General features: G+C 39.1%; 1 long non-coding RNA gene across 1 annotated transcript in view; it reads left to right on the top strand.

The window, feature by feature from the left end:
* The first annotated feature begins 2416 nt into the window (after positions 1–2416).
* The window catches only part of LOC105485448 (uncharacterized), a 242888-nt gene continuing 232513 nt past the window's right edge, over positions 2417–12791 (top strand). The window contains exon 1 of the long non-coding RNA XR_011610524.1: positions 2417–3470. This is a non-coding gene — a long non-coding RNA (uncharacterized lncRNA). The remainder of the gene's footprint in view (positions 3471–12791) is intronic.

Below are 12791 nucleotides of genomic sequence, written 5' to 3'. Positions count from 1 at the left end.
GTGTCTCCTAAAACTTTGATAATCTCTTTAAGAAAGAAAAAAAAAACCAACAGTTATGAATTAGTCTAAAAATATAGCTTGAAGACAAATCAAACAATTTTCCTATCTTTTGTTTCAATATACATTAATTAAGCACTCTTTCCAACCTACACAACATTCCAGGGTCATAGTCAGATATTCAAGTCTAATAGTTCAGCAGCCTTTGTTGTCATTCGTGTCAAGCTATTGCCCCCTGCAGGTTAGGCTGAAAGTGCAGGCAGAATTTGGCCAAGTCCTCAGGAAATTGATGGTAGTCAAGTTACTCAGTCTCTTCCAATATTTAACTAGAGTCAACTTTTTAAGTTTGCTTTCATTATGGTTTAAACTTTTTATTTACAGATAGGTAGTACATTAAGAAAAAATGCTCTTTAAAGACGTGATTTCAGTTTTTCTTCTGAGAATTTAGTTGCATGGAGTAAACCATCCACTTTGTTGTGATACAAGGAGCATTTTGATGCACTTAGTATGGTTTTCTTCATCTTCCCTTATCCTTATTCCACAAGAGCCAGCAAAATTAAAAAAAAACAAACATAACAGAACTGGAATTATGAATTCTCAGTAATAAATATATAGCCCTGGGCAATTTGATGTCGGTATGCTCTTGGTAGACTCAATGAAGTGCGTGCAAATCAAACTGTTTCAGATTCTCCCTGCTCCTGATATGATGAGGTCAATTACACTGTTTCTCTTGGTTATAAAATGAAACATTATTTCAGCCTCCATACTCCTGCTATACCATCATCCTTTCCCACAATCAACTTTTCCAAATAGGGCACCTTGCCCAGATGAAATAAATTTATAATTGACAGAATAGAAATTAAATTACATCAACTCTTTCACAATATTACAAAGTGGAGCAAGTTTATAGAAATGACTTCAGAAGGTTTATGGAAAGATCCTTTTATTCTTTGGAAGTCAATGATGTGGCTATTCACACTGAGTTGTAAAGAAACCAGCAATGGTATTTCCCTGTTATATAAATATTCATCTCATTGAGCAGTGGGATATCATTATGTGAAATATAATCAATTCTAACACCAAATTAGCCATCAATAAGAATCTTACTTAGTCAAATTATAGAAGTATTATTTCAACATTGTATTAAAGTAGCTAGAAACATGAACTGCACTTTGCTATTTTAAAGCTGTTATGAAACGCTCAAAAAAGACTTTAAGTTTAGTGGCAAAACTTGAGTCATTTTTGGAGGATTTTTTGTTACCCTAACCACTGATATGTTTTCTGGGTCCTCCAGAATGGACATATGGGATAGGAACTGGGGATAACTGTGTCATATTTTAAACAATATTAAAAACACAAGTCAACACAAAACAAAAATAACCTGAATACTTATCTCTGTTTTATTACATTTTCAAAGCTTGTTAAATTTCAAGAGGACACTACATCTATACATTAAGAGCTTTGCATCTACAGTTCATTAACACTCCTGCTCCGTGTAAAGAGGGCATTTGGACTAGGCTGTGAGACTATTAATTGCACAAATATGTTGTAGCCAGAACAGTGACTGGTTGCCTGCAGCAGCCATTTCTAGTTGTCTTCGAGTAGGTGTGTTTTTTTTTTTAAAGTAATCTCCCCTTCAAAGTCATATCTCACATATATATGATTATACCTGATTGTGTGTACTGAAGCACATTGCTATTGAGTCAGAAATTTTCAGGTATCTTGATTCAAATGACTGTCAAATACCTAAGAACAGAGTTGCTTTTAATTAGCCTCCAGAAAAGAGATATGATATTTGACCTGTGAAATCAAGTTCTCCCATAAAAGATGTAGCAGATTGCTTGCAAGTGTCTTGAAAAACATAATCCTACTTCTCCTCCTACTATCATTACTATTGTTCTAATAGTTTCTAAAGGATCAGAACAGAGTTCTAGAAACCCTGTAATGCTGTTATTGCTGGAATCCTAGGTTATTAAACAGGATTATCAGCAGAAGCAAAGGACCATCCAATCCTATTCTTATGCATCCTATGACTCAACTCAGTTTCCACTTGGCGGGCTGTGTGTGTGTGTGTGTGTGTGTGTGTGTGTGTGTGTGAGAGAGAGAGAGAGAGAGAGAGAGAGAAACTGAGAGAGAGAGAGAGAGAAACTGAGAGAGAGAGAGTTCATCCTGAAAGCGCTTATGTTTCCAGAGGTTTTCAAATGCAAATGGAGTGGGAGTGGTGGTGGCCGTGATGGAGTGTACTGTGTGGGTATGGGGAATTTGGGGAGAAGGTGTCGTGGGCAGTAAGTTTAAACAAATTCAAGGCCATCACTACCACTGCAGACCAACATAACTTAGGTCTGAGAGACCCCCTTAGAAAGATACAATGTCTTCCTCATCTAAAGGGAGGCAAGCTAATACCAGAGCGATCTCAGTGCTCGCGCAGTTTTGAGAGAGGGTCTCGAAAACCGCCGGAGGCCAGGTGCCGCGGGCGGGCCCCGGGCTAAACTTGTCTGGCGAAGTGAAGAGCGCAAAGTCTCCAGGCCCACAGCGCCTTCGCGGGGCAGACCGGCCACTCTGGCCCCGGGCCGGGCTCGCTCTCCTCTGAAGCCCCGGAGCGGGCAAGGGGCACCATGCTGGCCACAGGAACTCTAGTTTCAGCAGCCGCAGCCCGCCAACGCTGGCTCGGACGGGGGCCTCCTCTGGGAGAGTGGGAGAGCGAAAAAAAAATCAACCACCACCTTGGATTTCAGATCGAGGAAAGGAAGCCAAAGCAAAGGTGTGGTTTACACAGGACGTCCATAGAAAACCGTTGTCTCTCCTAAGTGGGCCTGCGCTTTGCGGCTCCAGAAGCGCGAGGCGCGGTTGGTGCGGGCGCGGGGGCGTGGGAGTCACCGCTCTCCCCTCAGCCCTGGCCGCACTCTCTGCCGTCCTCCCGAGTTTGGGCCAGGGACAACGGCTCGCCCCCTAACGCCCTCGCGAGGACGGCTGCCCGTCGGGCCAAGGGCGCCCTGGGCTAGAGGCCGGAGCGAGACGGCCCCGCGGGACTCTGGAGCCGTGGTAAGGGGGAGGCTCGGACCCCGTTCACGAAAACACCTGGCGCCTCCAGGATTTGTCATGTCTTAAGCAGCTCCGAGAAGGCTCCGCTGGCTCTTGGGAAACCCCGCTGTGCGGCTCAACCCGTCGGTCTCTCTCAAGTTCTCGTCTTCCTCCCCTGGTCCTCCCTTCTCCAGCTCCCCTGCCCTGCCCGAGTCTCGGGCCGCGCCTGCTGAGCCCCACGCGCCCGGAGAAGAGCGCCGGAGCCCCCTGCTGGCCGGACGCGGCAGGCGCGGCGGCCCGCTCGGTCCCCTCCGCCCCGCGGGCGCTGCCCATCCCGGACCCGCCTCCACCCTCCAGCGCCCTGGCGCTGGGGGCGTGCTAAAAGCAAGAGAAAACAAAACAAAAACAAACAAAGCGCCAAAACCCACTCTCACCTCGTCTACTGGTCAAAGGTAAGTGTGAGTTCAGCCTCTCCCTCGTGCGTCTCTGACCCTTTCCTGGTTCTCTGGGCTGAAGTCTGAAGGAGCCAAAAGGGGCCCCCCGAAAAAGAAATTATGGCCGCTTTGTAAAACATGTTTTCCAAGCATCAAAATCTCTCTCTCTCTCTCTCTCTCTCTCTCTCTCTCTCTCTCTCTCTCTCTCTCTCATACACACACACTCTCTCTCTCTTCAAACCCACACTTGCCAGTCTGGAAGAGTATACCGATGTGCATGTTTCTGGAAGCATTTCCTCAGCTATTGGAGGAAATGTTTACTAATATTTCAGGTCGTAGACACCAATAATTATTCTGTGAATTGGGGAGGGGGAGGGTAAAGGAAGACAGATTCCTCTTAATTTAACACTTCCTCCCGTATCTGAGTGTGAATCCTACTTTCAGTCCTAAGTCCTAGCATGGGCCGAAAAGTTTTCATTCTTATACTGAGAGGGAGAGAGAGAGAGTCATCCATTTCTGGGAGGTTTCCTGTGCTCCCACCCCTCACTGTGGAACTGGGGAAGTGATTGTTTTGTTTATCTAGACAATTCATGACTTAGTTTTGTATGGCGTTTTGAAATTAGTTTAACCTTGAAATAGGCTATATGCTTTGAGTGGTACAGTGAAATAGGCTGTATGCTTTTCTGTTCTCAGGAAAAGGTTGTTAGAAATCACAATGTTTCTTTCTATTCAGGCAGCCTTGAGTTAGAGATGGGCATAGTAGGCTATGATTATTGTGACTTTTAGTAAAGTCTGTTGCCTCTCGATGTTTACTGTCTTTGGAGAAAGATAGTTTAAAAACATCATAAGCTTAGGCAAAAAATAAGTATAGATAGGTCCAGTAAGGGATCAGCACTATTAATATTGGCTTCTACTTTCTTCACACATTCTTCTGGGGAAATAAACCAAATGACTTTGTTTGTTTGTTTGTTTGTTTGTTTTACTGTCCCTGGAATTAGTTTGTTCTATCTAGGAAAGATCCACGAGACAATCTATTAAAATGGCGTCTGTTTTCTTATTTGGTATTTTCAGGTGGATGACAGAATCTTTGACCTGCTAATAAGGAAGGGGATGGGGCTGAAGTAAAGAGGGATCTGGTATCTTTCCTCTATATTCATCAGTCCAGGAGATCTGAACAGGCCGTAAAGAGTTGCAGCTCCCCCTGAGGATAAAATCGCAATTATAACAATAAAAACTAACATGTGTTGAGTGCTTACTCGTTGCCAGGTGCTGTGTTGCAACCTTTACCGTCATTTTCTCATTTAATTTCCACTGCAATCCTATGGATTAGCTACTATGATAGTTTCACATTTTACAGAGAAGGAAAGTAAGGATTGGGAAGATTTATTTACTTGACCAAGGTTATAACAGTTGGTAAGCAGAAGAGCAAGGATCTGAAAGCAGCCAGTAAAAGAGATATCTTGAGAACTCAGGTTTATTGTATTGAATTCAGACTGGTAGTTACTAAGCTAATATTTCAGGTCTGTCTTGTTTTTCGTAAAGAAAAGAAGAAAATATTTTCTTTTCCTGGAATGAAAGCATTTGATCAAAGGGAGATATTTGCTCTTTAAAATGTTTGTTATGAACTCCCTATCCCCATTTCACAGATGAGAAAACTGAGAGAATGAATCCATTTAGCTACCATAGCAAAGTGCATAGCCAGGCCTTAAAACCAGAGTTGCAGGTCCAGGTTCTATAGCCATTTCAGTTCACCATACTGCTGAAACACAAAAAGATCCTTGGTTTTTCTGAAAATGCTAAGCAGTAGATCATTAACAACCCAAATCCCATATTTCTCAGTGAGGAAGCTTTCTTTCACCTTAATTGTGAATACCTTTTTATACTGAAAAGATGCAAATGTGGAAATAGGGCTATTCTCAGTGGTGAATTAAATGACAAAAATGGCAAAAGACTAAAATAACTACATCAGCTTAGCTTGAAAAGCAGTTAAAGCAGTTAAAAAGATATCTGAAAGGCTGGTCTCAGTACCAATTTAGTCTTCTCCAACCCCCAAGACCCATCCTACCCTACTCCAGGAAAGCCATTCCACATTACGTTTATTTCTGCTAGCTTTTGTTCACAAAGGAGTTTAACACTAACAAGATTTTGGTGCCTTTCGTCTCCATTCATATATTTCTTCTTTGCAACTGTGAATGGTTACAGTAAAAATGTCAAAACAAACCTCTGGAATGAACACTTTAACAGAAAAAATATATACACTATATTAATTGGCCAAAGATTTTTGACTGGCATCCACATTTTAAGACACACTTATGATGTACTGAAGTAAATTGTGGAAACTGATTTACCCTTTACATTAAAGGTAGTTCAGGTCCAGAATATGTTTCAAAAAACGATCTTAGGGTTCCTCCATTTTCAGTAAGGCTCAAAGTATCAGAGAAAACCAGATGAACTGCCTTAAGTCACTGATTGGGCTGCAGCCCATGTCTTAGGTTTCTCAGTCATTTTTGTGCAGATTATTTGGCCACATGGCCTCCTGTCATGTTGGGGATCTGTGATTTTTCCAAAGGTTTAATTTAGTTTAACATGATTGTCATTGTCAAGTTGGGATTTTTTTCCCTCTCACCTCTCATTAAAACCCTTAGTATCAATATCAGTTTTGAACTATTATGTTATATAATGAAGCTTGCTTGTCTGTGTGAATTTATACCATAAATTGTTCACAGATTTTTAGACCTGAAGGGCTTTTTGGAATGATCTAGTTTAACCCTTTTATTTTACTGATGAATAAATTGATGTCCTGAGAGGTAACACAGAATTCTCAAGGTCACCCATCTAGTCAGAGGGAGAATGGGAACTGGAACCCAGATTTTCTGTATTCAAGCTCCAAGACCCGTGCATTCTCACAGCATCACGTCCCTACTTCTTTCATTGTCAGAGATTCAGTCACTCTTTCAACAACTAGTTATTGTCATGAACTTGGCAACTGTTCTAGGCATTAGGAATTCAACAGAGGGAAAAATAAAACAGTCCTGAAAAAAGGCCTTCATTTGTTGAAACATATTCTGGTGGTGGAGTGGGACAGAATCAAATGGCAGTCTTAACAATGGCTATAAAGACATTTCATAAAGACATTTTTCTTAAAAATTACCTCTAATAGATTATAAAATTCAAGGCAGACAAAAATATGCTGATATTCTTCTGCTTTTCCTGTTAAAGAAATTTGAGGAACTTATGATGAAACCAAGTAATGAACAACTAAATAATGAAATCACCAAATAATAAAATCACCAACTGGAAATTAGTAGTAAATGGTCATAGCAAGCCCTAACTGGGTAAGTAGGGCCCTCTCAGATGATCCATCCATGGACCAAGGAGGACTGTTTCCCAGAGTCATCACAGGGTCTTTCTGTGAATCGGGAATTAAATGCCTGTGAGAAAACATAGACTTGTACAGGTGCTGGGATAAAGAAATAAAAAAGAGATCAAAGAGGAAATTATTCAACAAGATGTTTGACACATTTTCAAATGTATGTTAGACTGTCCTAGCAGATGAACCAAAGGGCAAGAGAGCACTATCTTGAGTTTAAGGCAGAAGCTTCAGGGATTATTATAATTGGTTTTTGTGATTAACTCAACTTTTCCCTTTTAGAATATGGTGTATGGTAGTCTTCCCTCATCAATGGAATAATTGGGGAGGGAAAGGTATTAATAATTCAATCTTGTAAAATCTTGGGTTTTGTGATTGTGAGATTCATTAAAAATGGTGTTTTTTTAGAAAACAACTGGTCATTACAAAGGGAACATATACTGGACATTGAAATGAAAAATTATCAAATGACTAGGATACAGTAACTTCCTTAAATCCCTTCCCTGCTACTTCCCTTACAAGAATTTTTGCCTGTCAAGGTTTGGACCAATGGCCAATTGTCTTATATCCGTATTTACCACTTGAGGGGAGCACTTTTTCCCCCTAGCGTTTTACTGTATTTGACTTGGCAATGAAAGGAAGCTCCCTCTCAGCAAATATACAGAATAAAACTTTTAGTTAATTTGGGACAGGGGAGAGGAGGGTTTTGTCTGATATTACAAGGGGAAAAAGTGCATTTACTCCGTTGAAGTTTCTTTTGTACTGTTTTCTGCCAGTTTAGTTTTTATTTTCTTCGGAGTTCTGATGATATAGTAATATAACAGATATAATTTATAATATAATATGTTAATAATATAATAGTTTGACTATTTCATATTTTAGTCTTTTACATGTTAGTCACATAACACAAAACATGTAAGCAGGACTGGTTGAAAGAAACTATTAGATGTTTGTTCCATAGTGGGGGCCACCCAAGTCCAATTCACTGCATGTGAACTGTTGAAGAAATTTTGCAGAATTTCACTTTCATGTTGTCAGATGTCATGTGGTGGTGTCAACCAGGGAAATGATTAAGTTGGATTCTCCGGAGAGTCACTGGTATATTTCCTGCCTCCAAGCATATCCGAAACCAAGCTACAACTACACGAAGTGTTGAATTGCAGAAATGTGGTCGAATTGTTATCTCTACTACCTGTATTACGGAGATTAGAAGTTGTAAGTAAGGAAGTCTGGGTCTTTTTCAACTTTTTGTGCCCCGAAGCCAGAAGAAGTAATAGCATGCTCTCCCACCGTGGTCACAAGTAGCAAATCTTAAGTCAAGGAAAACTTGAGATCTGAGATCTTTTTTATCTGCCTTAAGATTGGACAGAGTTTATGGAATAATTATGTTGAACCTCCCAAATAATGTGATTGAGGTTATCTTTCTGGAGGGGTGAAAGGGTCTTCGTGACCCACATTCCTTTTGGAGCTAACCTACCAAAAAAAGAAAAGCAGAAAGACAGCAAGGGGAAAACAAATCCTATTTGAGATGGAGATTGAGTGACAAGAGAAGCTTTTAGCCTTCAGATATATTTGCTGTGCACCAGGTACATAATAATATAGTTTTTGGATCTTTAAATCCATACTTAGCTAGGCATTAAATTCTAGGAATAATCTGTTTATAGAAAATAAAGCCATTTCTATTTGAAAACAAATGGAAAAAATAATTATTTTTCCCCAAATGTGTACCCTTTTAATTGATCAAATGCATCCAAGAAATTCTGCTGGCAATTTGAACACTCTGTAGGTGTTGTTGCTGCTCTAAATTTGTCTGCAAGAGGAATTGTAAATGGTATTTACCTTTTAATTAAACAAAGCATCTTGCAAATTAAACACATGTTCTTGCACATCAAAATTTAGTTAACATCCTTTTCATTGTTCATCCTGCTGACACTCTGACAGCATCATGAGTCCACACACAATATAGAGTCATGCTGCTCCCCCCTCCCCTGCACTTTGCATTCCTCAGAGTAGATGATATCACATGCTAGAGTACCCTCTGTAACTGACTTCTAATAACTGAGCAGCTTTTCCCATTTAATATACTTAATATTGTGTAAAATACGGGACTGCCTTGGTGTGTCCAGCACCTGGAAAGCTTTGGACACTGATCTGACATATGTCTTATAATCTTACACTGAAAATTTGACAGTGAATGACAGAACACCTTAGAGGAATATAAGAAGCTGATAAAGGCAGAAGCACTGCATGTGAATGTGGAGTATGGTTTCTAATAGCTACATACTTTTTTACATGCATACCAGTAATTTGACATTTATAATTCACGGTGGAGCTGAATTTCTGTCATTTTCTTACTGTCAAGTCCTCCACATTTTGAAATAAATGTCCCTTCTAATTATTATATGAATTTGAACTTCAACATTCAATTTTTTCCCCTGTCCCTTATAATGGAGTACTACATTTAGCTGAAGTCTGATTTGCAAGACCATTTAGGAAGTGTGATCATTTCAAACGTATTCCCACAAACTATACATGGGAACCCCTTTCTTGATTGTACTCTGTCTTACTTATGAAAGTACAGTTTAAAACCCATCTATCAGTACTAATTCTAAGAAAATAAGGTTATTAATGGCAGAATGAAACTGAGATAATTAGGATATGGTCTTAATGGAACAAAAGTCAGAGAGAGGTTTTTCAATAAAGCAAAATTGTCGTTAACGATTGTCATTCAGTTGCACCGGTGCTCATTAATCTCTTTTATTTCTGTTTATTTATGGTTTATATAATTGAAATGAAGTCATTTGCTTAGAACATTGCCAAAGGAGAAATGTTTCCTGCTTTGAAAAGAGACAACTCAAAATAATAGTTAAATAAAATCCAGGGTGAAATGAAGTGTTCCCTTAGCATTATGGTACCTCTGAGATTTTCCTTTTAAAAGTTGAGGGATTATTTTCACTGTTAGTGTTTACTTTTAAGGTTCAGGCAGCTAGCATGTTGAAGAGATGCTACTCATGTCAGAAATTGCTTTGAGGCGCAGAAATGATTGGTATTGATATGCGTGGACGAGAGGGAGGGCAGCCCTTCAGTGTCATCTGAAAAAAGCTTTTGCTCAAAAAAAAAAAATAAATAAAAAATAAAAAGCCTCATCCTAACCAAGCTTTAAAAAACAGAAGTAAATGATAAAAGTACACTGTTCGAAAATACTGAGTTTTATATTTTAAATAGGTGTTTAATTATTTTCGGTGGGATGATGGTTGTTTGTTGATTAAAACAAGCCTTTGTGCAAAAAAATAGGATGTCCCTTTTTGATTTCAAAGAAGTGAACAGAATGTGGATGATGAATACACAAATAGGACTTAGCATCATCAAACTAGTTTCCCTAGATTTAGATAAGACCAAAGATTAGGGACTTTGGTTAGTCACTAAATTTTAAAATATTATTTGCATTTATACCAGCATAACTTCTGTTGCCTTGTTTAAACATTTCACAATTTAACTGGATACAATTTCCCAACCATATAGAAAATCTATGCCAGCCAACAAGTTTCAGAAATATTGATTGGAATTTTCACTGATGTGTAAAATGTGCCTGAACTCTAGATGTAAGATTTTCCTTCTGAAAAAAAAATTTGAAGTTTGATATTGATCCTTGTGCCACTTGGTTTTCTCTAGGCTTAAACAAGATAAAGCAATGATTAAACTCTTTGTAGAACCATCCAATGTGTATAATTTTTACAACTGATATGTAAGACTTCTTTTAGAGTAATTTTTATGATACATTTAATAATGTGCTCCTAAGATATTTTATATATCAATTTCCAAAAGATAAATGAGAATATTTTAAAAAATAGGCAGAACTTTCATCATTGCTGACAAAATGGCCGATGCCTCTTTAGTTCTTGCTAAGTGCCAGTCACTGTGCTGAATATGGGACACATCTTATCCCATTGCATCTTACCGCCTGAAATTACTCTGAGGGAACTAAGTCTATGGAGACTGAAATGCCTTGTTCAAAGTCTCCCGTCTAGTAAAAAGTAGAGCCTGGTTTCAAATCAAGTTCTGATTTATGAGACAAGGCTCTCATATACAATGCGGTCTGTCTTTTTCACAATTCTTATTTATGGAACACTTACCATGTGTCAGATACTGTACTTAATACTTCACAGGCTGAAAATCTATCTTGTTTAGCACCAAATCTAAATCATAGATCTGAAACAAAGACTTTGACTAAAAGGCACTTCTGAGCTTAAGCTAAGTGTAGAAGTGGAAGAGTGTATAGGTAGGTTCAACCTAAAATGAAACAACAAAGTGGGCCAATGTGCCATCAGCTTCTTTTCCTATCTACTTCTATGCTTTTCCCCAAGTTTGCTTCTCATTTCTATAGAACTAACTCATGGAAGAAGTGATTCCTGACCAAATTTGTATTTGACTAGACATTTCTGAAAAACTAAACAGAAGTCAAGCTCTAAAGAACAAGATTCATTTGTGCATTCTTTCATTCTTTTATTTTATTTTATTTTTTGAGACGGAGACTTGCTCTGTCACCAGGCTGGAGTGCAGTGGCATGATCTTGGCTCACTGCAACCTTCGCTTCCTGGGTTCAAGCAATTCTCCTGCCTCAGCCTCCCGAGTAACTGGGACTACAGGTGTGCACCACCATGCCCAGCTAATTTTTTTATTTTTAGTGGAGACGGGGTTTCATTATGTTGACCAGAATGGTCTCCATCTCTTGACCTTGTGATCCACCCGCCTCAGCCTCCCAAAGTGCTGGGATTACAGGCGTGAGCCACTGGACCCGGCCTTATTCCTTCATTTTAAAGTATGAAAGTGATGTGAGGAACAGAGAATGTCCTATAAATTACATAGTTCAAGGATGGGAAATTGGAATCCATCCAAATTGAGCTCACATATGTGGTTCCCCACCATCAATATATTATATTTCAAAAACTTGAATTTGAATGCCTTTAGCTGGGGCATACATTACCCAGTACAGCATGATCCCTCACCACCCTTACCAATTCTCATCCTCGTTTCACACACTCTCCGCTTGGTTATTAAAATCATCCTGAGTTCATGACTATGTTGGAGATAGCCCAATATTGAAAGTTTTTGAGAAAGTTGATTCTGAATAAGATTATTTCACTAAGTCAATGCCAGCTTTTTCTTTTCAATGCCTAGTTCAGTGCTTGGTGCACGAGAAGCTTAATAATTAGTTGTTGAATGAATGCATGCATGAATGAATGAATGAATGAATGAATATGACAGATTGAGTCCTAGCATCCAAGTGTCCTCTATCCCAATCCAGCGTTTGTTGTATCTTGTTACCTAATCCTCAGGAGGAGTGGGGCAACATCTCTACTTTCTCGTGCAGGAAATTTGGCTCTATCTTTCAGCACATGATTGTACTCTTTTTGCCTAAATCAAATGAGGCTGAAACTAACAGCAGTTGAGCCAAAGGAGATTTATTCAAAGGTTGACTTCAAACTGAAACCATGTAAACACAACAACCAAGAAGACCTAGAAAATCACACTCACTTCCAATCAAGTCATAATTCTTGATGTAGTACATTATCTTCATCCCTGTGATTGAAAGGGACAAAGAAGCATCAGACAAAGTAGATATCTCTGCCAGGCATATGGAGAATGTTTCTGGAGTTTGTAGAAACCTTTAGACTGAACCTATTTTATGTCCAAATATTCAGAAGAAAAAAGTGAATAATTGGGCCATTTAGCTTTCTCTATGAATAATTCATGCTATACCCATATCTGGCTATTTAGAAGAAAAATTATTTCTTTATTCAGCATTCATGTGTATATATAGTATGATATAGCTTAGGACTGATTCTTCTGTTATTTTTATAGTGTGTCAGCCATATGACTTCTCTAGAGAACCGTGGGTTGCTCATTAGGATAATTGTGTGAAGTAATAGAAAAGTTGGTAATTTTGATCAGGAAATAAAGTGTTTTTA

The sequence above is a fragment of the Macaca nemestrina genome, chromosome 1, assembly GCF_043159975.1.
Source record: "Macaca nemestrina isolate mMacNem1 chromosome 1, mMacNem.hap1, whole genome shotgun sequence".
Lineage (NCBI taxonomy): Eukaryota > Metazoa > Chordata > Mammalia > Primates > Cercopithecidae > Macaca > Macaca nemestrina.
The sequence above is the reverse complement of the archived record's forward strand: the minus strand, read 5'-3'. Positions and strand labels throughout refer to the sequence as shown.